The sequence below is a fragment of the Dasypus novemcinctus genome, chromosome 23 (genome assembly GCF_030445035.2).
Source record: "Dasypus novemcinctus isolate mDasNov1 chromosome 23, mDasNov1.1.hap2, whole genome shotgun sequence".
Taxonomy (NCBI): Eukaryota; Metazoa; Chordata; class Mammalia; order Cingulata; family Dasypodidae; genus Dasypus; species Dasypus novemcinctus.
Genome location: NC_080695.1, coordinates 44,795,823 through 44,822,263, shown reverse-complemented (window position 1 = coordinate 44,822,263; position 26,441 = coordinate 44,795,823). Strand labels below are relative to the sequence as shown.

At 37.4% G+C, this 26,441-nt stretch overlaps 1 protein-coding gene across 5 annotated transcripts in view; it reads right to left on the bottom strand.

Moving 5' to 3' along the window:
- LOC131275579 (CUB and sushi domain-containing protein 1-like) overlaps window positions 1-26,441 on the bottom strand; it is a 322,424-nt gene that overhangs the window by 272,231 nt on the left and 23,752 nt on the right. For 3 of the 5 annotated variants that reach the window (XR_011647208.1, XM_071211297.1, XM_071211295.1), the window contains exon 4: window positions 17,853-17,984. The gene's annotated coding sequence lies outside the window, so the exon portion shown is untranslated. Of the gene's footprint in view, window positions 1-17,852; window positions 17,985-22,734; window positions 23,020-26,441 lie in introns of those variants that run through there. The other 2 variants (XR_011647209.1, XM_071211296.1) reach the window with 1 other exon arrangement.

Here is a 26,441-nt window from a genome sequence, read left to right as displayed (position 1 = left end):
AATATCTTTGAGATGGGAGAGTAGAGCACTTCCTGCTTCACTAGGGCTTAGTAACTAACTTTTGTCCTTTTGGCTTCTTGATCTCTCTGTCCCTTATCCCCTTGGAAGCTGGAAGTTGTAGAGCTCTGTCCTAGTCTGCTGACCCCCAAAGGAGGTTGCCCCAGGTAGCTTTTAACCATATTTCCATTGTTTTTGAGAGCATTGAGCTATGCCTGTCAGTTTGATGCCACCTTCCCACAGTTCTCATCTCCTACATTTTTAAGTTGAAATAGACTCCACATACCAGAAAATTCACACTTTTACCATATACCATATAAAATAGTTTATAATAAATGTACAAACTTGTGCCGTCATTTCCATTGTTTGTTTTCAGAATGATAATTATCCCACAAAGAAATTCCATATCCCTAGAATTACTGTACAGTCCCTTGTCCCCAATCTCCTGGTAAAAAAATATTCTATTTTCTTTATACATATATCTTTGCCAATTTGGGACATTATATATAAAATGCCTCATACACTGTAGTAGTTTGATATTGTATGATTTCACAAAATAGATATTTTACTATGTTTGTAAACTGGTCTGTCCCTCCAGGCATATTAGAGTATATTTGATTCAGAGATTTTGCTTTTACTTGCTTTAATAATGATTAAGACTTTGATTGGGCATGTCTATAGGACATTGAGTCCCCATTCCCTTGGAAACCTTACTGCAGAGAAGGAGTTGGAGTTTTGATGTTGGAGTTTTAATGTTGGTGTTTTGATGCTGGAGTTTTGAGATGGAGCCTAGGAAAATGAACACACAGGAGAAGAACACAGAGGAATAGAGACAATTCCTAAGACACAGCAAAAGCCCTGAGGAAAGAATCAGATCTATTTTCTTGATTTGTCTGCATCTAAGCTTGACAGAGCACAACAGCTGAGTGGGGAGAGAAACCCAAGAAGCCAGATCTCTTGGAAAAAGTGAACAGCCAACTTCCACCAACATGTGGCAATAGGCTTTGATGAGGGAAGTAACTTGTGTTTCATGGCCTGGTGACTGTAAGCTTCTATCTCATATAAATGCCCTTTATGAAAGCCAATAGTCCAAATTACATAGAGGAATTTGGCTGGCTGGAAATAGAAGTAAGGGCCAATGCTGAAGTGAAGGCAGAAATTCTCCTACTGACTCTGAAACCCCCAGTTTCTACTTTTAAGTCTTCCAGCTGATTGTGTGAGGAGACTCCCCATATTGCAGAAGGCACTCTCCTTCTTTGATTATACATAGACCCCACTAATTATTGATGCAATTCCATCTACAAAATGCCCTCACAGTGTAACCAGCAGAGTAGTACTTGACTCAAGAACAGGGCACTATAACCTGGCAAGCTGACACACAAATTTAACCATCGCAATCTCTTCTTCTGGATTCCCTCTTTTATTTTGTGACATGTTGGGCAGTCCATGTAAAGAACCATCTATCTCCATTACATTAGCTTTGTAGTAAATCTTGAGTTAAGTAGTGCATGTCTCTACCTGTATTCAATTTCTACTCTGCCTATTTTTGCTTATTTGTGTTTCCTTTGTATATTTTAAAATCAGTGTGAAAATTATGTATTAAAATGATGGGAATGTGATTAGAATTATCCAGAATCACTAAATAATGGAACGTGACATCTTAAGAATATTGAATTTATCAGCCCTAGAACATGATATAGCACTCCATTTAATTAAGTCTAATTTAATTTCTCTCAGCTGCATTATATAGCTACCATTGTAGAAGTGTTCTACATTTCCTGGTAAATTAATTCCTAGTTTTTTTATTTTATAGTACTTTAAGTGAGATTATATCTGTGTATTTTCTAATTATTCATTTCTAGCATATAGTAATCAATGGATTTTTTCACATAATAATGTATTCTTAGACCTTTTATAGAATCATTTATTAGTTCCAGTTTTTTGAGAATCATTAGAATTTTCTATGTACATGATAATTTAGTATTTAAAGACAGTTTAATTCTCTTTTCTGATTTTATCTTGCCTTATTGATCTTGTTAGTATCTCAAGTACAAAGTTGAGTAAAAGTGGGAAAGTCATATCTGTATTCAATTATTTACCATTAATTATGACAATAAGTGTATGGATTTTTTTGGTAAATGTCCCTTTTTCAAAAAGAGGAAGTTCCTTCTTTTTCATGTATGATAAATGTTTCTAACTTGTAAGATGTTGAATTTTTCAAATGTTTTTTCTGCACTTATAGAAGACATCATATGTTTATGTTGTCATTCTGTTAATATGATGGATTAAATTAATGGATTTTTTAATGATAAATTAATTGCATTCCTGAGATAAACCTGCTTAGGCATGATACAGTATTCTTTATATTTATTGCTGAATTTAATTTGCTAGTATTTTGTGAAGGATTTTTGCATCTATGATCATAAGGAATATTGGTCCATAAATATCTTTCTTTTTGGTCAGGTTTTAATGTAAGTCTTTGCTGGTCTCCTAAAATGAATTCAGTTTTCCTTCCTTTTCTTTTTCTTTTTTTCAAAAAGTTTGTAAAAGTTTATTACAGTTCTCCTTAAACATTGGATAAAATTTACCAGTAAAAGCATTTGGACATGGACTTTCCTTTGTGAGAAGATTTCTGATAACAATCAGTTTCTCTGATACAGTGTTAGCCCCCTTTTAATGTCACATTTCCCCACCCTTATGTTATGCTTTTCAAGGCATTTATCCATTTTTATCTAAGTTATTTGATCTTTGGCATGAAATTGGCATGGCATTTGTTTAATATTCTTTTTATGTCTGCATGATCTGTATTAATAGTAAATTTTATTCATGATATTGGCAATGTGATCTTCAATCTTGCTAAGAGCTTATCAATTTAAAATTTTCAAATACCTAATTTTGGCTTTGCTATCTACTATTTGTCTTAATTCAAAATATTTATGCATTTATTATTTCCTTCCTTTTATTCACTTTGTGTATATTTTTTATGTTTTCTAATTTCTCAACATCTAAACTTCCATGATTGCTTTTAAGCTTTTATCCTTACTAATAGAATTTTCTCTTGTCCCTGCAATACCTAGATTCTAAAAATGTTCCTATACTTTATTTTCATTATCATTCAATTCTAGATGGATTATTTCCTTCATGTTTTCTTTTTAATCCATTTAATCCATGAGTTATTTTTAAATTTGTTAAAAATAATGTCTTATTACTGAAGTCCCTTACAAGATAAGTAAATTCAGATAGAGAAAGCCACAGAGTGTAAAAACCAGAATCAACTAAACACAGGAGAGAAAGAAGATATCAGGCAACACCACCATGTGTCTTGCCATGGGAAAAGTTAGGGATCAAAATTTGCCAGCAACCATCACCAGAACACCATAGTGTTGGTGAGAAAGAATTGCTTTGATGATGCCTTGATGTGGATATTTTCCCAGTCTCAAAACCATAAGCTAATGAATTCACATTGTTTAATCTATCTCATTTCATGGTATTTAGTTGGAGAGGTCTAGGAAACTAAAACAGATTTTGGTACCAGGAGAGTGGGGTGCTACCATTGCAAACACAGAAAAGTGTGGAAATAGCTTTGAAATTTGATCATGGATTGATAGAAAAGGCCTAGACCAGTTGGAAGAAACTGTTCTCAGGAATAAGGATACTAAAGGTAATTCTCATGAGGTCTTGGAAGAAAATGATGATTGTGCTACTGGAAATTGATGGAAAGGTGATCCTTCTTTTAAAGTTGCAGAGATTTTGGCAGAATTGAGTTCTGATATCTGGTGGAAGAAAGAACTTGACAGGGTTGAACTTGAATAGTTAGCTGAGAAGATTTCCAAGGTAAGTGTGAAATTCAGTCTGATTTCTCCTTGCAATTTCTAGTAAAATACAAGAGGAAATGGATAAGCTGAGAACTGAACTCCTGGGCACAAAGAAACTGGAAATTGATGGTTTGGAAAATTCTGAGTTTTTGAAAAGTGAGTTCCCAGAAAGTAATATTCCATGCAAGGGTTTAAATGCACATGCCACCATTAAGAATTTCCAGGGAAGTCAGGATTGGAAATGCAGTTATCCATGAAGAACATGTGGAAAGTTCTTTCATCTGATGGTCTGGGGCCCTGTGTATTACATGCAAAATCACATTTTCAGTGAGAGCTGTATGAATAGAACCACTGCCAGCCTAGAAAAAAAGAGACCAAAGAGGAACAGATTGAAGGAAAAAAATCATTTCAAGGGCAGAAAGACAGAAGCTGAGTTCGGGGCCAAAGACATCTTCTCTGGCCAAGATAGTAGACCCACTATCTTGTGTGTGGAAAGGGTGAGCTGCCCTGGCATCTTGAGAGGATGGGCCTTCTACCTCATTGTTCAGGAAGAGTGCTACCACCCCAGTGTGCAGAGAGGGTGGAGGCTATACCATGGAGATTGCAGAGAGTCTGACCACCAGCCCAGTGTTGTGAGAGGGTGGGGTCAGTGCCCCAACACTTGCAGAGAGCCAGCTGCCATCCCATTGCTTGGAGAGCATAAATCCTTCACCCCAGTATTTGGGAAGAGCATGGATGCTGTACAAGCACTTGGAAGGTGTGGGGTTGCCACTCCATCACACCCAGAGGAAATAAAATCATTCTATAGATAACTTTCAGACCTTGAAAACTACATTTGTAGGACTATTGTATGTCCTGCAAGGTTTTAGAATTGTTTGCAACCTACGAACCTTGTTTTCCTTCTGTTCTCCCTCTAGGGAATAGAAATGTTTATCCTATGCCTGTCCTTCCATTGATTTAGATGAGATTTTAGACTAAGTATTGTTTCTGAAATGACTTAAGACTTTTGGGACATTGTAATAAAATTAGTGTATTTTGCATATAGAAAGAACATGTTTTTTGGGGGTCTACTGGGGGGAGTGTAGTGTTTTGAAGCTGTTATGTATCACAGGAAAATCTGTTAAATTTATTCCATTCCTGTGGCTGTGTACACATTGTAAGTAGGACCTTTTGATGAGGCTAGTTTAGTTAAGATGTGACCCACCTCAATCAGAATGGATCTTAATCCTCTTCCTAGTGTCCTTTATAAGAGGAGAAAATTCAGATACAGAGAGAATGCCATAGAAAGTAAAAAAGCTAAAACAAATGAAACCTGGAAGAGAAGGACAAGACCAGGAGACACCACAAGGTGGCTTCCATGTGACAAGTTAAGGACCATTGGTCATGAAGAGCTAGCCCTGAAACTCCAAAGTCTTGGGGAGAAAATATTGTCTTGATGCCTTGATGTGGACATTTTCCCAGCCTCAAAACCATAAGTTAATAAATCCCCATTGCTAAAGCCAACCCATTTCATGGTATTTGCTTAAGCAGCCTAGACACTAAAACCTTAAGCTTTCAGCACTTTGAAAATCATGGAGATTTCTGTTGCAGCTGAGTATATACTCCATTTTGGTGAATGCTTCCATTGCAAACACACATTCATGCAAAAATGTGCATTCTCCAATTGTTGGGTATAGTGTAATTTGATAATCAGTTAGTGTCACTTGAATCTTTATATATCCTTACTGAATTTTTATTAAATATTCAAGTGTATTTATTTTACCTTTACTTTTGTACAATATTTTCACATCATATAGAATTCTCTTTTGAAATTTAAGAGGTTTTTTTTTTTTTCCAGCAAGTTATAGCATGTTCTTGCATTCCCTTTTCTTGTTGCTGTTATTGGTCCAGGTGAAAAGTCAGGACCATTTGTATTGTTGTTACATGATGTATAATGTGCTGCTATTAAGCTTGTTCAGTCAATTTTCAAATTTCTTATTAGAATTTCAATTCCAGAATTGTGAGTTTTATGCTCTATAATTTTGCTTAAAATTCCATCTATTTATAAATTATGCATATAACTTTAAACCTTGAATATGTTTATATTAACTGCCCTAAAGTTCTTGCTTTCTGATTACAATATCTGAGTTCCATCTGCTTTAATTTCTATTGAAGATTTTTTTGTTCTGGAGAATTGGTCACATTTTTCTTTCTTTTGTGTGTGTGTGTGTGTTTGTGTGTCTATTGATTTTTTATTGAGTACTAAACATTATGCCTGATAGTTAAAAGACTGCATTCTATTACATTCCGATGAAGAGTGAGCTTTGTTTTAAGGCTGAAGCCTTAAAAAATTTCTACCCATTTTTTTAATCCTCTACCTGCTACAGTTTGCCAAACTTCCTATGTTAAACAGATAGACAAATATTTAGGTGAAACTTAAATGCAGATTGCAGATTTTTTGGGTCCATTTTTTCTGTTGGCTTCCTCCCTCCCAGAATTTCACTTTTAATTTTCTGTCTTATCTTTTAGTCACAACTTTATCCTCTGACCTCAACCCAGTGAGCCTAAAACTTTCTACCCTCAGAGCTGCCCTCAATTGGAGTGTCTTCTGTCAAAAAGCCACAAACACAACATTTACATGTAGCATTTCATACTTCAATGGGAGATTATCCTCTAGTCTCTGCCTACATTCTGTTATTTGCTAGTACTTTCAAATTTCAAAGAGATTTCCTTTCCTAGTTTGTTTTTTTCCCTCTGTGGTAGTATTGGTACTAACAAGTTACTCTGCCATTACCACAAAGACTGTTTGTTAGAAGCTAGATACATTCTTTTTTGTTAATTGTCTCTTGAATGATTTCAGATTATTAATGATAAATCGGTTTTATTTGTATTAACTGTTAAAATTTATCTAGTCTAATTTCTTATTTTTGTCTACTGTGCATTTCTGACTCTTATTGGTATGTTCTCCTTGGAGCTTCAGAATGATGGCTATTTGATGTAAATATAATTATCAATTCTGTTATTTAGCTTCTTTAATATAGTGATGAGAGAACCAGAGGTATGAAGAATCTCAGCAGTGAAATCTATATTTGTGTATCCAGTACATCTGCATAGATTCATCTATTATGAAGAAGCATGTTGTAGATATCTCTGGCTTCTTTCCTAGAGCTGGCTTGCATCACATGAGGAAAAAGTTTCCCCCACTTACTGCTTGGGTGAGCCAAATCATAACTCCCATCAACTTCCTTTGCAATTATTTTGTTCAAAGTTTAAATGAGGTGTTATTTCCCATAAAATCATAAAACCCCCCATTGTGTATGTATAATTCAGTGAGATTTAGTAAATGTATAGTTGTGCAACCTTCACCATAATCCAGTTTTAGAACACTTCCATTGCCCCCCAAATCCGTAAAGTCCAGCTTTGCAGTCAATCCTTTCTCCCACCAACAACCCAAAGGAAATATTAATCTGATGTTCATCTCCATTGTTTCCTAGAAATTTCAAATAAATAAAATCACATGATATGTGGTCTGTTATGCCTACATTAATTCACATAAAATATTTCTGATATTCACCCATATTTTTGCATCAGTAGTCTGTTCCTTTTTATTATGGTGTAGTATTCCATTACAACGATATACCACATGCACCAGTTGATGGACACTTGGGTTGTTTCCAAGTTTTAGGTTTTCTTTTTTAAATATTATTGCTCATAATTTTAATATTGTAAATGTAGTAAAGGGGCACCAGAGCTATCCTTGTGGTCTGATATAATAACTCTCATTACCTCCCCAAATTATAAGGTTTAGTGTGGGATTTTGATTTTGTGTCTAACATTTATTTTCCAAGAATAATTAGAAATCCTCAAGCGAAGTAATAGTAAGTAGGTATATTCATTCAGTTTTGCGGCTGAAATTTCTTAGGTTTAAACAGTGCCCTTCCTTCCCAGGAAGAATGTTTGTAACATTGTGGGTTTGTATATTTGTTTTAATATTTTATTATTTAAAACACTGGAATCTGTGAGGAGAGGAAAGTTACTAAATTGCTATTTCTCTGAAAGTCCTTACTTCAGTTTTTCCTGAAACTTGATCAGCAAAATCATTGTGCCTTATTTTTCTTAAATGGCATTAAGGTCAGAGTCGGAGGAGGTGGGGCAAGATGGCATCTGAGTGAGTGCACCTCATAATCTCTCCCGCAAAGAAGCAGCTGAGTAGGGTCAGAATCCTGCTGGACTGGACTGTTTCAGGTGTTTGCAGGGCAGAAGTTGTCTGGACATTAATTTGGTGGGACGGTGACAGAAAAGATTCTTGCAAGAGGTAGAATTTTGGGTCTCTTGCATGGAGGTCAGAGGTTGTGGGCGGGACCCTTCCCCCTGGTGCTGGTGGCCTAGTGGCGGTGATTCCAGAAGACTTTGTTGGCTGGGGTGTTCCCAAGCCCTAAGCGGGCTGTTTCGGGAGCTTGCAGGGTGGGAGGTTTCTGGAAGCCGATTTGGTGAGACAGTGATAGAGGAGATTCTTGTGAGAGGTAGAATTTTGGGTTTCTGACATGGAGGTCAGAAGTTGTGGGTGGAGCCCCTCCCCCTAGGGCTGGCGGCCCAGCCACAGTTATCCCTGAAAACTGTGTTGTGCTGCCACACTCCAAGGTCCTGTGTTAACTGGATGTGTGGTTCCCAGGCCTGTGTCCCCTAAAACCTGGTGGCCCATGTTCCAGAGATTCACACACCCTGAGTCTGCAATATCACGGGCTTCCCATCCCCGAATCCACCACACCCTGAGGTCCGTCTCAGGTCCTTGATTACCCTAGCCCTCCATGTTTAGTGTTGTTTTTTGTTTTTTTTCTCTCTCTCTCCTAGAGCTTGGAAGAGTGTACCAGCTGACTTGGGGAGAGTCTTGGATGAAAGGAGAGGCGAATCTTCTGAGAAAGCCCAATTTACCTAAACGTCCTGGGATAGGAAACTTGGTCTAGGAGAAGGTGGAGTCAGAAAATCAATTACACCTCCCCTAGCACACCTAAGGGGGAGGGACTGTAGGAGGTACTATCCAAGCTTCCAATAGCATATTTGGGGTTTCTGGTGAGGTGTACGTGCTCTCACACTGGAAATAGAGAGTCATAGTCTTCTATGTTGAGTTGGTTCAACAAGGACCTACTTGAATCTCCTACTGGAACTCTCAGGGAGCTTTCCTGCTGCCTGAGAGAGAGAGAAGTGAGGAAAGGAGAAAGGAGGATGGTCAGATCCCTAAACGTATTATTTAACTGCAAAGAGGATTCCCAGCTTGAAACATTGCTTTTTTGTTTGTTTGCTTGTTTGTTTGTTTTTGTCATGGTTCACTAATATTGCATTGTGTCCTGGACTTTTCTCCCATTTTAACCCCCAAATTTATTTTTCATTTATTTAGGTTTCTTTTTTCTTTTTCTTTTTCTTGCTTGTTTCCCCTGCTTTTATTTGCCCCCTTTTTTCTCTTCTCTTTTTTTTCTTTTCTCTCTTTTTCCTCTTTTTTATTTTCTTTTCTTTATATAAGAGGTGCTGCAGGGAGCGCATCACATTTGCTGTGTTTCCTCATCCTCCATTTCCTTTTTTCTGTGTGTAATGATTTTGGCAATGTACACTATCCCCTTTCCCCTACATCTTTCTATCCTCCATCATCTACTGTTTCTCTTATATTCCACCTCCCTTTCTTTGGCCCTCAAATTGTCTGACTTTTTATTTCTAATACCTTTGTTCTGTTTTCTGTCTTTTATCCACTCTCGATATTATTATCTTTCTTTTCTCTTTCCCTCTCTCATGAAAACACTGGACTTTTAATTCATACTATAATCCTCCCAATATTCAGTTGACTATCTTATTATAGGTACTCTACTTACTACTATAACTCTACACAACTTACATGAGTCTAATATCCATTCTCCTAGATCTCACATTGTTGCTCTGTTAATATTTATTGCCAATACTACTTTATACATTTTCTTTTCTTACTCACTTTGCTTTCCCTGGCCCTAATATTCTCCTTCAAAGTGAACTTAGCCAGCAACAAGAAAATAGAGTAAAAAGAACAAATTGACAACATGAAGACAAAACACTTATGCATGAGCCACAACTAATTAATCCCCAAGACTAGACAAAGAAGCTAAGGAACTGATTAAACCCGTCAAGATAAAATGATGACCAGACAGCAACAAAAAACTACAAAACAAACCAATAATCAGGAAAACACAGCCGAATCCAATGAACAAACTATAAACCAAGAAGAGGAGGAGAATATTGGACAAGTAATTAAAAATCTCAAAACATATATATTAGGGACCAACTTAATAAAGTAAAGGAAGAGATTAACAATATGAAGAAAACAATTGGAGAGGAAATTGCAGACATACGCAAAAAGATAACAGATATGATGGTGATGAATACCACAGTTCAAGAAATCAAAAATACACTTTCAGCAAATAGCAGATTAGAAGAGGCAGAGAGAATTAGCGAAGTGGAAGACAGTACATCTGAAACAAATGGATAGTAGATCTGATAGATAGAAATAATCCAGCTGGGACTTAGGGACCTGAATGACAATGCAAAATGCACAAACATACATAGTATAGGCATCCCAGAAGGAGAAGAGAAGGGAAAGGGGAAAGAAGGGGTATTGGAGAAAATAATGGCTAAAAACTTCCCAAATCTACTGAGAGAGATGGATGTATATATCCAGGAAGGACAACACACCCCAAACACCTTAAATCCCAACAGAACTACCCCAAGATATATACTTACCAGTTTACCCAATGCTCAATATAAAGAGAAAAGAGAACCATCACATACAAGGGAGGCTCCATAAGATTAAGTGCTGATTTCTCATCTGAAACCATGGAGGCAAGAAAGCAGTGGTATGATATACTCAAGGTAATAAAAGAAATAAATTTCTAACCAAGAATACTCTACCCAGCTAAGCTAGCATTCAAAAACGATAGAGTTAAAAATATTCACAGATAGACAGAAATTAAAAGAGAATGCCAACAAGAACCCTGCCCTTTGAGAAATACTAAAGGGAGTTCTGCAGGAAGAAAGAAAAAAACAGGAGAGGCAGAGTTGGAGGAGAGTGTAAGAGCAACAAAAAAGACAAAATGAGAAGTTAAAAAACAAAAGAATGACAAATACAAGCCCAAAGAAAGTATGGCTAACATCAATAATTCCTTGAAAATAATAACACTGAATGTCAATGGATTAAACTCACCTGTCAAAAGTTTCAGACTGGAAGACTGGATAAGGAAATATGACCCATCTATATGCTGTCTACAAGAAACACATCTTAGACCCAGAGATTCAAGGAGGTTGAAAGTGAATGACTGGAAAACAATCTTACAAGCAAACAATAACCAAAAAAAGGCAGGAATAGCTATATTCTTATCAGACAAAATAGACTTTAAATGTGAAACAATTGTGAGAGACAAAGATGGATACTACATATTAGTGAAAGGGACAATCTTTCAAAAAGAATGAATAATCATAAATATTTATGCTCCTAACAAGGGTACCTCCAAATACGTGAGTCAAACACTGGAAAAACTAAGTGAAAGAATAGATGCCTCTACAATTATAGTGGGAGACTTTAATACATCACTATCAACTTTGGACAGAACATCTCAAAAGAGAATCAATAAAGAAACAAAAACTTTGAGCAGTATATTAGAGGAGCTGAATCTAATAGACATATACAGATCATTACACCCGAATATAGCAGGATATACATTTTTCTCAAGTGCAAATGGATCATTCTCCAAGATAGACCATATGTTAGGCCACAAATAAAGGCTCAATGAATTCAGAAAGATGGAAATCATACAAAATAATATCTCTGACCACAGTGAAGTGAAACTGGCAATCTACAAGGGCCAGAGGCCCAGATTTCAGACCAAGATATGGAAATTAAATAGCACACTCTTAGATAAACAGTGGGTCAAAGAGGAAATTTCAACAGAATATAATAACTACCTTGAAACTAATGAAAATGAAAACACAACATGCCAAAACTTATGGGATGCAGCAAAAGCAGTACTGAGAAGGACATTTATAGCCATAAATTCAAACATTGAGAAAGAAGAAAGAGCAAAAATTAAAGAAGTAACTGCACATTTGTAGGAATTAGTAAATAAACAACAAAGTAACCCCACAGGAAGAAGTAAGAAAGAACAAAGATAAGAGCAGAACTAAATGAAATAAAAATAAGAAAGCACTTGAAAACATAAACAAAACCAAGAGCTGGTTCTTTGAGAAGACCAATAAAATTGACAAACCCTTAGCAAGACTAAGAAAGAAAAAAAGAAGATGAAAATACACAGAATAAGAAATGAGAAAGGAGGTAAAACCACTGAAGCCATAGAAATAAAGACTATGATAAGAGGATACTTTGAAAAATTGTATTCCAAAAAAAATGACAATTCAGAGGAAATGGGCAAACTCCTAGAAACACATAAGCAGACTATACTGATGAAAGAAGAAATTGAAAATCTCACCAAGCCAATCACAATTAAAAAGATAGAATCAGTCATTAAAAACCTCCCAACTAAGAAGAGCCCCAGGCCAGACAGCTTCACAGGTGAATTCTACAAAATATTCCGGAAAGAACTAATGCCAGTCTTGCAGAAACTCTTCCAAAAAATTGAAACAGAAGGAACATTACCTAACTCATTCTATGATGCCAACATTACCCAAGTATTAAACCCAACAAAGACACCACAAGAATGTAAAATTACTGACCAATTTCTCTAATGAACCTAGACACAAAAATACTCAACAAAATACTTGATAACCATATTCAACAACACAGTAAATGAATTATACACTATGACCAAGTGGGATTCATTCTGGGTATGCAACAATGGTTCACCATAAGAAAATCAATCAATATAATACACCATATAAACAGATTGAAAGGAAAAAATCACATGATTTTATCTATAGATGCAGAAAAAGCATTTGACAAAATACAGCACACTTTCTTGATAAAAACACTGCAAAAGATTGGAATACAAGAAAATTTTCTGAACATGATAAAGTGTATATATGAAAAACCCACAGCCAACATTTTTTACAATGGTGAAATCCTAAAATCTTTCCCTCTAAGATCAGGAACAAGACAAGGATGCCCACTATCACCTCTTCTATTTAACATTGTCTTAGAAGTACTTGTTCGAGCATTGAGGCTAGAACCAGATATAAAAGGCATTCAAATTGGAAAGGAAGGAGCCAAAATTTCACTCTTTGCAGATGACACGATCCTATACATAGAAAACCCTGAGAGGTCTACAACAAAGCTTCTAGAACTCATAAATGAGTTTAGTAATGTCACAGGTTATAATATCAATGCACAAAAATCAGTAGCATTTCTGTACACCAATAATGAGCAAGCTTGGGAGGAAATCAAGTGACAAATTCCATTTAAAATATTAAATTAAAAAATCAAATACCTAGGAATAAATTTAAGTGAAGATGTAAAAAAAAAAACTTATACAGAGAGAACTACACAACGCTGTTCAAGGAAATCAAAGAAGACCTAAATAAATGGAAGAATATTCCCTTTTCATGGATAGGAAGACTAAATATTATTAAGATGTATATCCTACCAAACTGATCTACACATTCAATCCAATCCCAATAAAAATCAACACAGCATTCTTTTAGGAACTAGAAAAGCTAACTATGAAATTTACTTGGAAAGGAAAGAGGTCCTGAATAGCCAAAGACATATTGAAAAAAAAAAAAAAAAGAAATTGGAGGAATCACGCTACCTCACTTCAAAACATACTACAAAGCTACAGTAGTGAAAACAGCATGGTATTGGCATAAGGAGAGACACACTGACCAATGGAACCGAATTGAGAGTTCTTATATAGATCCTCATATATATAGTCATATAATATTCGATAAAGCCACCAAACCCTCCCAACTGGCAGAGAATGGCCTATTCAACAAATGGTGCCTGGAGAACTGGATATCCATATGTAAAAGAATGAAAGAGGATTACCAACTCACACCTTATACAAAAATAAACTCAAGATGAATCAAAGATCTAAATATAAGAGCCAAGTCCATAAAGACTTTTGAAAGCAGTGTAGGGAAACATCTACAGGACCCTGTAATAGGAAATGGTTTCATGAACTTCACACCAAAAGCACGAGAAGCAAAAGAGCAAATAGATAAATGGGACTTCCTCAAAATTAAAGCCTTCTGCACCTCAAAGGAGTTTGTCAAGAAAGTGAAAAGAGAGCCTACACAATGGGAGAAAATATTTGGTAACCATATATCTGATAGGAGACATATCTTGCATATATATAGAACTCATATATCTCCAAAAAAAAAAAAGCCCATTTAAAAAATGGGAAAAAGATTTAAACAGACACTTCTCCAAAGAAGAAATATAAATGGCTAAAAATCACATGAAAAAATGCTCCAAATCTCTAGCTATTAAGGAAATGGAAATCAAAACTACAATGAGATACCATCTTACTCCCATAAGATTGTTGGCTATGAAAAAAACAGAAGACTACAAATGCTGGAGAGGATGTGGAGAAATGGGAAAACACAACCACTGCTGGTGGGAAAGATCCAGCCATTCTGGAGGACAGTTTGGCAGTTTCTCAAAAAACTAGTTATGGATTTGCCATATGACCCAGCAATTCCATTACTGGGTATATACCCAGTAGAACAGAAAACAAGGACACAAACCGATATATGCACACCAATGTTCACAGCAGCATTGTTCACTATCGCCAAAAGTTGGAGTCAACCCACATGCCCAACAACAGATGAATGGATAAAAAAAAAATGTGGTATATACATACAATGGAATACTACTCAGCTTTAAGAACAAATACACTACAAACACATGTAATAATATGAATGAATCTTGAGAACCTTATGTTGAGTGAAGCAACCCAGGCATTGAAGGACAAGTACTACATGACCTCAATGATATGAAATAAGTAAACCAAGCTGCCTCAGAGAGCTAGAGACTGGAAGATAGGCTTAAAGGAAATTGGAGGTATCGGAAGGATGCAAGCTGACACCTACATGGGTGAAATCTTTGATAAGCTGGAGGTAAGTATGTGTACAAGGAAGGGATAAAATGGGAGAATAGGGTTGCTTTTGGGTGGGGCTTTGCGGGCTTGAGGGGGGCTAGGGATGGGCGGATGGGTAATATTGCCCAAGAAATTGGGGGGGAGGGTGGGGGAACATATGGTCATAGAAGATTGTCAGGTATTTGGTTGAGAGCATAATGCTGAGAAAACTTTTTCAAAAATATAATAAGGAAGGTTACCTGTTTAAGATGCTTAAAGTGGATAATCTAACACAGGACAGGCTTCTTGGGTGTGTATGAGTGCTCATTTTGCCATAGTGGTTTATATCATTGGACAGAGAATCATATAATGAGAGTGAATGATGTTCTCAAGTAGAGGGAATTGTATCTCTCAAGAGAAATGGTGGCTCCCAGTGCATTAGGGCAGTTGAGCATGTCAAGCCTTTAACACAGTTGCAAGTATCTCTGAACATGGCCCTTCAAGCAATGAAGATTGACTATCACTGTGGGCCTTGAAGGGAGGGGGAAACAGGTGTTGAATACATGGAATCAATATAACTGTGTGGGCAATAGAAGTGTTCCACAAGATTATGCAAGGATGGAATAAGACATGTTAAATTACTCCAAAAAATGTATACGGGCTGATAGGCTAAAATGTAAATCATAATGTAGATCATAAGATAACTAAAACTTTAGAAAATTGCATAGTCTAAAATATAAACCACAATGTAAACCCAAATGTTACCTTGATTGAAAGCTATTGTCTAAATATCTATATCCTCAGGTTCAGTAAATATAATATGAACATGTAAAAAGATTATTGCTGTGGAAGGGAAACGGGTTTTATGTTGGCTATGTGGGAGTCCTGTATATTGTATATATAAATTACTGTGATCTATACCTTCTGTGAAGATAAGCTTAATAATTAGGGAAAAAAAAGAAAAAAGAAAGGACGTAGACACTGAGGAAAAGATGAAAAAGTTGCCTTGCCAATTTGCATACAGGCCAACACTTACTGCAGTGATGGAAGGCAAAACATCAAAAACAAAGCTTTTCCATTTTTAAATTTCTTGATACCCCAATTTATTTTTACCTTAATTTTGCTAAATGAATATGTATTCTATATCTAACCTTTAAACTCATCACTATATTCCATTTTACTATTAATGGAATCTGGCAATATATTGGGCCTCAATTTTTAAGAAGTTTTGGATCACAGAGAGGTTCAACAATGGTAGGGGAGGAATACTGGTGTGGGATGTTATTGACAGGGGACACATGGTTGGCAGGGAGTTCTCCAGGGCATATGTCCAGGGTACATAAAAATGTTTGGATTTAACAACTGAGGGAGTGCTGAGTTCCTAGCCAGGAGAGCTCTATCCCAGTCCCTAAAGGAATAGCAACAATCCCCAAGTGCAACAGCAAAGACCAAAAAAGAAGGAAGGTCCAACAATGAACCCTTGATACTAATGACTATGCTTGTAAGCCTGTGTACCTGAAATAAGAGCAAGGCCTAGAGCTGCAGTGTGCCTAAGAGTTCCCTCCTGAGACCCTCCGTGTTGCTCAAATGTGGCCAGTCTCGAAGCCAAGCTCAGCATGTAAATTCATTGCCTTCCCCCCAGCGTGGGACATGACTCCCAGGGATGAGCCTCCCTGGTGATGAGGGATTACTACCAAGCACCAGCTGATGATGTAACTAGAAAATGACCTTGAATAAAAGGGTAAACTCGGACCAGCAGAATATCTCAGTCTACATATAATACCAGGAGTTAAAATTGCTTTTTGACCTGAAGAAAAGTTGGAAATGGAAAGGACAAATTAGTTTATATGTCTATGAGTCTCCAAAAAGAGCCAGGAGTTTATCAGAGGGGTTGCCCTTATGCACACCTGAGCAGAGTCCCAGAGACAGTTAAAAGTAGATGCAACCCCAGGTACTGGTTCCCCTGAGGGCTGCAGAGACCCACAGGTTCTATGGTCATGGCAAATGGAGTTCAGTGCCATGTCAGTTGGCCCTACTTTGGAGTTTGTGTTTCTGTGTGATAGAACTGGACTCAGATGTAATCTTTGTCCACAAGCCTCTCCTGTTACTTTTAACAGATCTGCAGTTGGTGCTGGTGTTTAGTGTATACCAGGGGACCTCAATCTCTGGACTGAACATGTGATAGCCAGGCCCTGGGCCTCAACAGACTTGCAGCTCCTACCCTCTTTTTTATTGAACTTACCCCACTCAGCTAACATGGAGGTGAAGAAGGTCAACCACCACACCAGGGAGCCAAGAGTGCCTACAACTGAAACCAGGAGAATTGCATCCAGCATTCATGTGGAATCTAAGGCCCCTCTTGATATAGATGTGGAGTGGACATGGCCATTCTAGGGTCCACAGGATAGAGGAATAGAGAATGGATTAGAGGAGACTTACTAATATTCTATTCATGAACTATAATGATTACTAATCCAAGAAAATGTGGCATTGGTGTGGAGAAAGTGGCCATGGTGGCTGCTGGAGGTAGGGATTGGGAGGAATAGATGTGATGTGGGGCATTTTCGGAGGTTGGAGTTGTCTTGGGTGGTGCTGCAAGGATAGTTACCAGACACTGTATGTCCTCCCATAGCCCACTGGGTGGACTGTGGGAGAGTGTGGGCTATGGTGTGGACCATTGACCATGAGGTACAGCGGTGCTCAGAGATGTATTCACCAAATGCAATGAATGTCTCATGATGATGGAGGAGGTTGTTGTTATGGGTGGAGGAGTGGGGTGAGGGGGGTTAGGGGTATATGATAATCTCATATTTTTTTAATGTAACATTAAAAAAATAGAAAAAACATGAATAAATAAAATAAAATGCCATTAAGATTATATAAATCACAGCCTGTTTCAGGTCTCTAATAAAACTTAAAGAATATTACATTCCAGTAAATAATTTAAATCACCAAGAAAATATGCACTGATAGGTCTAGCTCACGCTATGGACCATAAACTTCCAGTATTACTACATACCTTCTTTCATATGGCAAAGAGTTGTTTTCTGGTAGATGTACATCAAAGTGGTGGTTCAGCAACTCCAGAAGACCTCCTCATCTGATTTTCCACTTTGGCAGAGCATCTCTGGAAAACCACTTTTTTCTAACCCTAAGTGCCAAAACCATGAATAATTGAATAGCACAGTGTTAGATGGAAACTACCATAAAAAAACATGTCAAACTAGTACATGAGGTTGACACTCAAAACTCAGAACAAATCACACCATGCATGATTTATATGACGTAGAAATTGAAGGAAAATTAGAGCCTAAAATTTTCATATAGTGTTTCCAAGATTCACTTTTTCAGTGTTTTGCAGACTCCACCTATGCTGTGATATAGAAGTAATCATTGGAATAACACATTTCAGAAACAATAAAACGTAATTTATATTCATCTTTTATCTCTTAAATTGTAATTTCTTGGGATAAGTGAGGTTTTAGCTAACTATACTGAATTATTCTGTCCTTCATCTGTGCCACAGATTAAAAATCACTACAAAAATATATGTATTATAGTGGCAATTGCAGGTGTGGTTTTTACAAAGGAAACATTTTTTGTACTTACGCAAATATTTTTTCTAAAAACAGGATGCCATTAAAGTGAGAGATGTTAGTTAGTTCTTAATTTAGAGGTTTTATTTTCCCTGTCTAACCATAGATGATGTTAAAGCCGACTATAATGTCTTCTTTTCCTGCTCCTCAAGGAAGAATGTCAGTATAGATTTATGTATATATGTATATATTTATAAATATACATAAATTATATTCCTTTGTAAGTCATCTTAATAAAAAATGGAAGTAATATCAAATACAATATTTTTGTGTTGCAGAACTCCAAATAAAGCAAAAATATAATTTATTCTCAATTACTGAAAGAATCATAGTTCCTTCTCAAACACCTCCTGCTTAAAGTGTAAACCTGTACTGTTCAGAACACATACACCATCCAGAGAATGCCTTGTTTCTTTCATTCTGCCTATGATCAGTAGTCATTCTGCTGCAGCAAACCCTTCTTAATGAATTTTCATCTCAAGTATTTATTTGATCCTTAAAGAAAATTTAAGTAATCCTAAAGGGAAATACATCAGTAATGCCATTTAGACAAAAGCAAAAATTGTTAAGGGCTTTTAAGTGGGACTTGCCCATTTTTCTGAAACTGGGAGATAACTGATGAGTTTGAGAAAATGAGGAATAAATTATCCTGGCAATTGTTAGAATCTAATTAGTGAAAAACTCCTTTGCACCATTTTAGTTCACCCCATATATCCAGATTATTCTACCTGTAATCTATAATGCTTTTCTTTTTTTTTTTTTTTTTTTTACAGTTTACTGTGGAAGATAATTGAGAATGGCTCACATTTCTTGTTTTCAAATGCCTTGTAATTTTCTTACCTTCAGGTTAGGAGCTAGAAAATTAAAGCTACCTTTCCTATGCTCTCTTAAAGTTCAAGGTCCCCATGTGGCTTAGCATCTACCAAACAGGAACCTTGAGCATTGTAACAGGAGCTGATTCTTAAAGTGTTTGCCCAGGGTGCACACATCCTTTTGACTCACACTTAGTGACTCATAATTCTTTTACAAGAGCAAGTCACCTGGCCTAGCCTTCATCATTCGTGCAGCATATAAATTGCCCCCAGGACAGGCAGCACATATCTGAAAGCAATAACATCATACTTTAAGCAGGAGAACAACACAATCTTATTTATTTATATCAAGGAATAAATTATAGGGAAACAAAAATGGAAGAGTGAAGCCAGTTAAGAAATGTTTCCAATGTCCAAGTAAGATATAATTTGTGGCTTCTACAGAGCATTTGGAAGTGGAGAGAATGTGAAGTGTTTTGGTGGTAGAGTCAACATGACTGGCTGACGGATTAGATGCTGAGGATTAAAGAAAGGAATCATTCAAAGATGACTACTCCATGCTTTATTTAGCCAATGATGAAATAAAGTGTGAACCCAAGAAAAATTAGAATCCAGGAATGGGGATTCACCATGAAGGTGAATCTAATAATTCTTTCCCCAACTATCACATCCAAGGTACCGGAGAAGATACATCTACATGATATGCCACCCCAAGTGTTAAGGAATATATAATACCTAGATTGTATAAATTAATCCAGGGCCAAAAAAATATATTTCATCAGCATATTGTAATACTGATAATAAAACTTAAAGGAGAAAGCACCAATAAGGGGAAAATGCAGGCTATCTATAATTTCAATATAGATTTCTTTGAAAAATCTGAAGTCAGACTTGGCAAATTAAAATCCAAAGATTCTGAAAATAATGCACAATGACCAAAGAGTGCGTAATCTACAAATACAAGTGTGATGCAAAATTTAATAAATCACTAAATATAATAAACACATAAAGAGTTTATAAACATCAATCATATACCCCTCTCTCTCCTAGGACATATACCAAAGCCTTTGTTCTTGGAATTTCTTCCTAGAAGTTTCGTCTAACAGGGCCATTAGGCTCAAACAAGGCAATTCAATTACTTTCCACTCAATTTTTCCCAGTCTCTCTCTAGCAAGTAATTTATAACTCAGTGATCTCCAATCTAAGAGTTTAATGGTCCCCTGACTTTTCCACACAGGATTAATTGCCTTAGGGGAATTCCACAGACAAGGCAATATGAGTACTTTCAGACTGTTTTACTTAACATTTCTTGCTTCTTTTACTAATAATCACAGTGGATGAGATAGTTGGAGATAAACACATATTGTAAAAATCAAAGTCCACAAACTACTTACAACTAATTGGAGTTATTTACTTCTTCATTTATTCACTCACTCAATATTTACAATTTCTCCAATACATTCCAAACACTGTGCAAGGAAGTGGGAGTGAAAGTTCTTGAAGAAGTTCTTGAATTTTTTTCTTTATAGGTATATTATTTTAAAAGTCTATCCATATAAACATAGGGTAGATACATATAAGCAAACAGAAATATCAATAACAAGGCAAAAGTTAACTGAAAACAAAAATTCACATGATATTTTTGATTGACAGACTTTTGGGATGTGATAACATAGCCAAGTGCTTGGCTGATCATCTTGTATGTGGTCCACATAAGTAAAACATGGATAGAGGGTACTAAGGGTAGAAAACTGAGAACAGAGACATTTTCCAATTTGTCTTTGTATCATTTGTGGTTCTGGGAGAAAACACATGGTACATACTTTAATTATGATTATTCATGGAGGATTTAATAAAGTGATTAATTCCAAAGATGTAAAGAGCTGGTAGGGAAAGCACCTCCTGGGGGCAGGTTCTGGAGAAAGGACTGCAAAGGTGGCAGCAGCCTGAGACAAGCCAACAGAAAGAAAATCTGGGGGAAAAAAATATCCAGATCTCACCCTCCTTTTCCCCACCAATCCCCTGCTTGGCTCCCCATTGGCCAAATCCACCTACAAGTTAGAGCAAATATTAAATTACTTTAGATCAGCCCATTTTAAAACAGAGAAGTAGAGCAAGTAGACCTGGAAGGAAAAAAGAGAACAGGCAGATATGCACCAAAGACCTCTCAAATAAGATGTAATTTTTTAAAAAATGAAGTGTATAGCTAAGTACTATGATCATGAAATCCCATAGAGCAGTTGCATTATAATTCATTAGTGATGCTCTAAGCAGAGCCCATGTGGCATATAGTACAGCTCTATGAATCCCCACAGATATGAAACAACACAGGATACCGTTTTAACTCCAGGGATTCCACAGACTGAATTCACACTCTCAGTCCTCTGCTTCCCCCTCACCCTGGAGCTAGAATTTGGAGAGGCCCTCTTGGGACAGGAGCCCTCCCTTCAACTGCCACCAAAAAGCAGTTACTTCAGAAAAATCAGGCATGAGATCAAGCTGGAGAGTTTCTTTATGGAAGAGCTGACAGACCAGTGTGTTAGGGAAGAGGCCCTCTGCCTGTGCTCCTGATGCTGTACAAAGCATCCGCCTCCCTGACACCTGAAGGTTCTGTGTTCAGAGGGAGCCTCCTCCCTCCCCAGGGCCTTCACCTCAAACTGCGCACTCCGTGCAGGCTGAAAATAACGCTTCTAAGTAGGATGGGCACCAACACCGCAGCCAGACGTCTCAGGTCAAGGATGTCCCCCACAAAAATGGTGTAAGTTCACCCCGCAGTCTGCCTTGGGCACAAGCCTACCCCAGCTCCCCTGCTTTATGGGCGGAGAGTCATCATTTTTTTTCAGTCCATCAACATTTAATCCATGTATTGATGTAGTTGGATTCAACTATAGCATTTTATAAATACTTTTGTGCCTGTTCTTTCTGTTTTTTAAATTCCACCCTTCTTTTGGATGATTTAAATATTTTCAGAATTTCATTTTAATGTCTGTTGTTTTTCAATCCATACTTCTTTGCATTATTTTCTAGTGGCTGATCGCGGGATGGAATTATACAACTTCAACTTTTTGCCACCTAATAAGAGTTGACCTTAGACCATTTCTACTAAAATATAGAAACCTTTTAATTATATAGGTATATTTAATCCCCTGCCATTGTTATATTTGTTCTACGAGCTACATCTGCGTATGTAATAAACCACACAAGACAATATTATGACGATGCTTTAAGTAGCCATATGCGTGAGAATGAATTTAAGAATGAATATTCAATTATATTTACCATTTCTCATGCAACTCATGCATTCTTGGAGATTGCAATTTCTCCGGTATCATTAACCTTCGAAGGGTTTTGGTTTTTTGTTTGTTTGTTTTTAAACAATCCCAGGCTGCTTGGGAGGGGCCTGAATGGGCGCAAGAGAAGGGGTGCGAAATTCAGCTTACTGGGGCGCTGATCCTGTCCACGTGACAAGTGCCTGGCCGACTGCAGCACTCACCTGGTTAGTGCAACCAGCGCCCGGGTGGCTGCGCTGCGAGACCGCACCCTGCGGCCCGCCCAGCTCCGGAGCTCGCGTCCCACGCCGGGGCGCTTAAGGCTCCTCCTCCCCGCCAGCTCTGCCCCCAGCGGGCTCTGGGCAACAGCCCCAGCCGAGGGTCTTTGCGCAACGAGTCGCCCCCACCCCCACCCCCACCCCACGCGGGGCCCAGAGGCGGTTGCCGCGTCGTTAGACGCCGGGGCGCTCCGTCAGGCTCGCGGCGCCGCGTGCCCTGGGGGCGGCTCCGGGGGCTCCTGCCCGCCCTGCTCCTTCCGCCCGCGGGATGCGTGGTCGGGGTGCGGCTGTCAGCAGTTCAACAACTGTTCCTCAGCCTCCGGCGCTTTCTGAGCAGCCCCGGCCTTTGTCATCCCATCTGTCGCGGGGCTGCTGTCCTCTGCTGGGTCCCTCCCCTCCCCTTCGGTTTCCCAGTGGCCTGGGGCGGAGGAGGGGGCGAGGGCCCAGGAGGGGAGCCTGGGCACGAACACCTCCAGCGTCGGCCTCGGGGGCGCTCATCTCTGCCGAGACCACCAATTCCTTTTTGTTTTTTCCCTCTAAATCTTTGTTTTACTTACACTTACATACTTTATGCTTTGCTGAATATAAAAGTCTGGGTGGGAGACTTTTTGATGGTTGGTCAGTTTGGTTTTTTTTCTTCTGGTAAGCTTTAATGATACAGTGAAACGGTCTTCTGGTCTCCACGGTTTCTAACAAATCAGTTTTCCCCAGTTTATAATACGTCTGGGTTTTTCCTGGCTACCCTCAAGATTTTGTCTTTATCTTAGGTTGGCACCAGTTTGACGCTTATGCTCTGGTAGGCTTTGTTGTTTCCAAATTCATCCAGTTTGGGTTTTGCTAAACTTTAATCTCTAAATTTATATCTGTCCCCAAATCGAGTCATTTTCAGGCTATTATGCTATGTTTCTGTCCCATTCTCTCTCTCTTCTAGGAAACTTCCCAAATCTTACATCATTAGAAATTGTCTCACAGGTCCCTGAGGTGCTGTTCATTTTCTCAAATATATTTTTTTTCTCTCAGATTTGAGAATTTCTATTGATTTTAGATTTTTAAAAAATATTTTATTATTGTCTTTCTTTAAAAGATACATAGATCACACAAATGTTACATTAAATAATATAAGAGATCTGTTGATTTACTTTTAAGTTCACTGACTCTTCCCCATCTCCATTATTCTCTTAAAACCATTCAGTGAATTTTACAGATAATGAATTCTTTCTGTACTAAAATTTACTTCAGTTTTATAGTTTCCTTTTCTTTGCTGAGGTTTCTTATGTTTTCACTACCTTTTCTTTACCTTGCTTAACAGAGTATTGCCCATCAATATATAATTTTTATAGAAAACATGTTTGCAATCTAAGGAAAAAAACATTACTTCATTTTTAAAAAATTGAATTCTTGGTTACTAGAGGAATTTGGGCATATTTATGCAGTGTATTATTTTTATCAAGTAGAATACTTTGGTTTATTTTTCATTTGAAGTTATTGAAAATAGCTGGTGTGAAAGTGGGTAGGTCAGGAGACGAGCATGTTTGACCTCTGATGGACTGACTGTTCCAGTTATTTAGTAAGAGATGGGATTTGATTACTTATTAAGCATTTATATTTTGAAAATAATTTTAAGTGGTAAGGACCAAGAGAGTGAAAAATAAATGTTAAAAATATCCATTGAAATTCTACTTATAATGTAAAAAGCTAAATATCTAAAGAGATATAGCCATTTAAACTAATATTATATTTTTAAAGTAATATGAAGACACATAGGCATTTGTTATAACGTGAAAAAAATCTAAAAATCTAATATAAAACTGCATCTACAACATGGCTACAGTCCTGTAAAATTATGTCACCAGGTGAATGAGGACTGAAAGAAAACTCATAACTATGTCACCAGATGGATAAGGACTGAAAGAAAACTAAAAAAGTTTGGGCAGTAGCCACCTGATTCTGATGGATGGGAGAGGGAAGAATAGATGTAATATGGGGGCATTTTCAGGACAGTGGAGTTGTCCTGCATGACATTGCAATGGCGGATATAGGCCATTGTATATTTTGTCATAACCTACAAAATTGTGCTGGACAGTGTGTAAACTATAATATAAAGTGTAATCCATGGTTAACAGCAATGCTTCAATATGTGTTCATCAACTGTAACAAATGTACCACACTAATGAGGGATGTTGTTGATGTGGGAAAGTGTGGGAAGGGGAGGGAGTGCGACATATGGGAATCCCTTGTATTTTTTTCTGTAACATTTATGTAATCTGAAGCTTCTTTAAACATAAAATTAATTTTAAAAAATTGTTTTTGATTTGTTGGGAATATAAATTTTGATTAATATGTCACCTTTAGGGTTCTGTAAATACTATAATGTTTATAGTGTAATAATATCTGAACTTTGTTTTAAATTTTAAAATATAATGAATGAACATGTATTGATATAGGCTATGCATGAGGGGTGTTCGTCTCTTTGTAGATAACCTGCACGGTGTGTGTCAGACAGTAAGAGCTGCAGCCCTGCCCTTGGTAACCATGGCAACAATTCCAGTCCCCGAAAAACAAGCAATGAAAATTCTATAAACTTGAAATATTCAAGAAGAATGCAAACCAAATGTATTAAAAGCTTACATGGAATGTATGAAGTTCATGCTAAAAGCATACCTAGAATGTGGGGGGTATATGTTAATTCAAACTTATTGAACACTAAAACAAAGGACCACTGAACTCTACCTTTGTATAAAATGAACTCAAAAATCTTATTCCGGGCTTGGGTTTTGGATGAGAAGCTCCCCGAGCCTGGCTGGTCATAAATAAATTCTTTTTACCTTCCCAAAATTATTGCTGAGTCCTGGCCTTTCCATATGCAAATAATTAAACCTCTCTCAACATCTATAATGCTCTAGACTCATATGAAAACCTTTGATATATGATGTGAATTATAACTGTAGAGCATACATTTCTTTAAAAGCAATAATATGTTCCTTATTTGAAGGGTTTAATATTGTTCTGGAGACCTGCCAAATGCAACTTGAAGAACCAAAAATACTATCACTCATTTATCAAAACGTTTCCAAAACCTAAAATGAAGGCAGGAACCATGAAGATTCTAGAAGAAATTGTAGGAAAATATCTTAATGACCTGGTGGTAGGTGGTGGATTCTTAAAGGAGATAAGAGGAGGATAGTGATGGACTACTAATTTTTAATGTATGTAGAAGTTTTACTTAGCTGTACTGTAAAAGTGTGGAAATGTTTAGACTGGATGGTAACAAAGAGTGAGTAACAACTGGTTTATAAATGGGGATGTGGCTTAAAATGGCAGTCTAGGGATGTAAATATTAATTGACAGAATACTAGAGAATAATCTAGGAACTGAATAGCACAGTAAACCAAGAGGTGGATTGAGGGCAAGCATGCAAAAGTTTGGCTCTCAGAACTGGCCGCCTCCGAGGTCTGAGGCACGAAATACGCCTCCCTTGGTTGGCCCCTCGGGACGAGGTATGCACCTACGCCTCCCCGCAGGGGAAACTCGCGCAAGCCCCCTCACACCACCTCCGTCTGGGCCAATCTCAGGGCCTCCTACCTCGTAAAGACACGCCTGCTCTCTTCCACCTATCAGCGAGCTATCCAGCTCAGCCCTCTCAAATTTAAGCT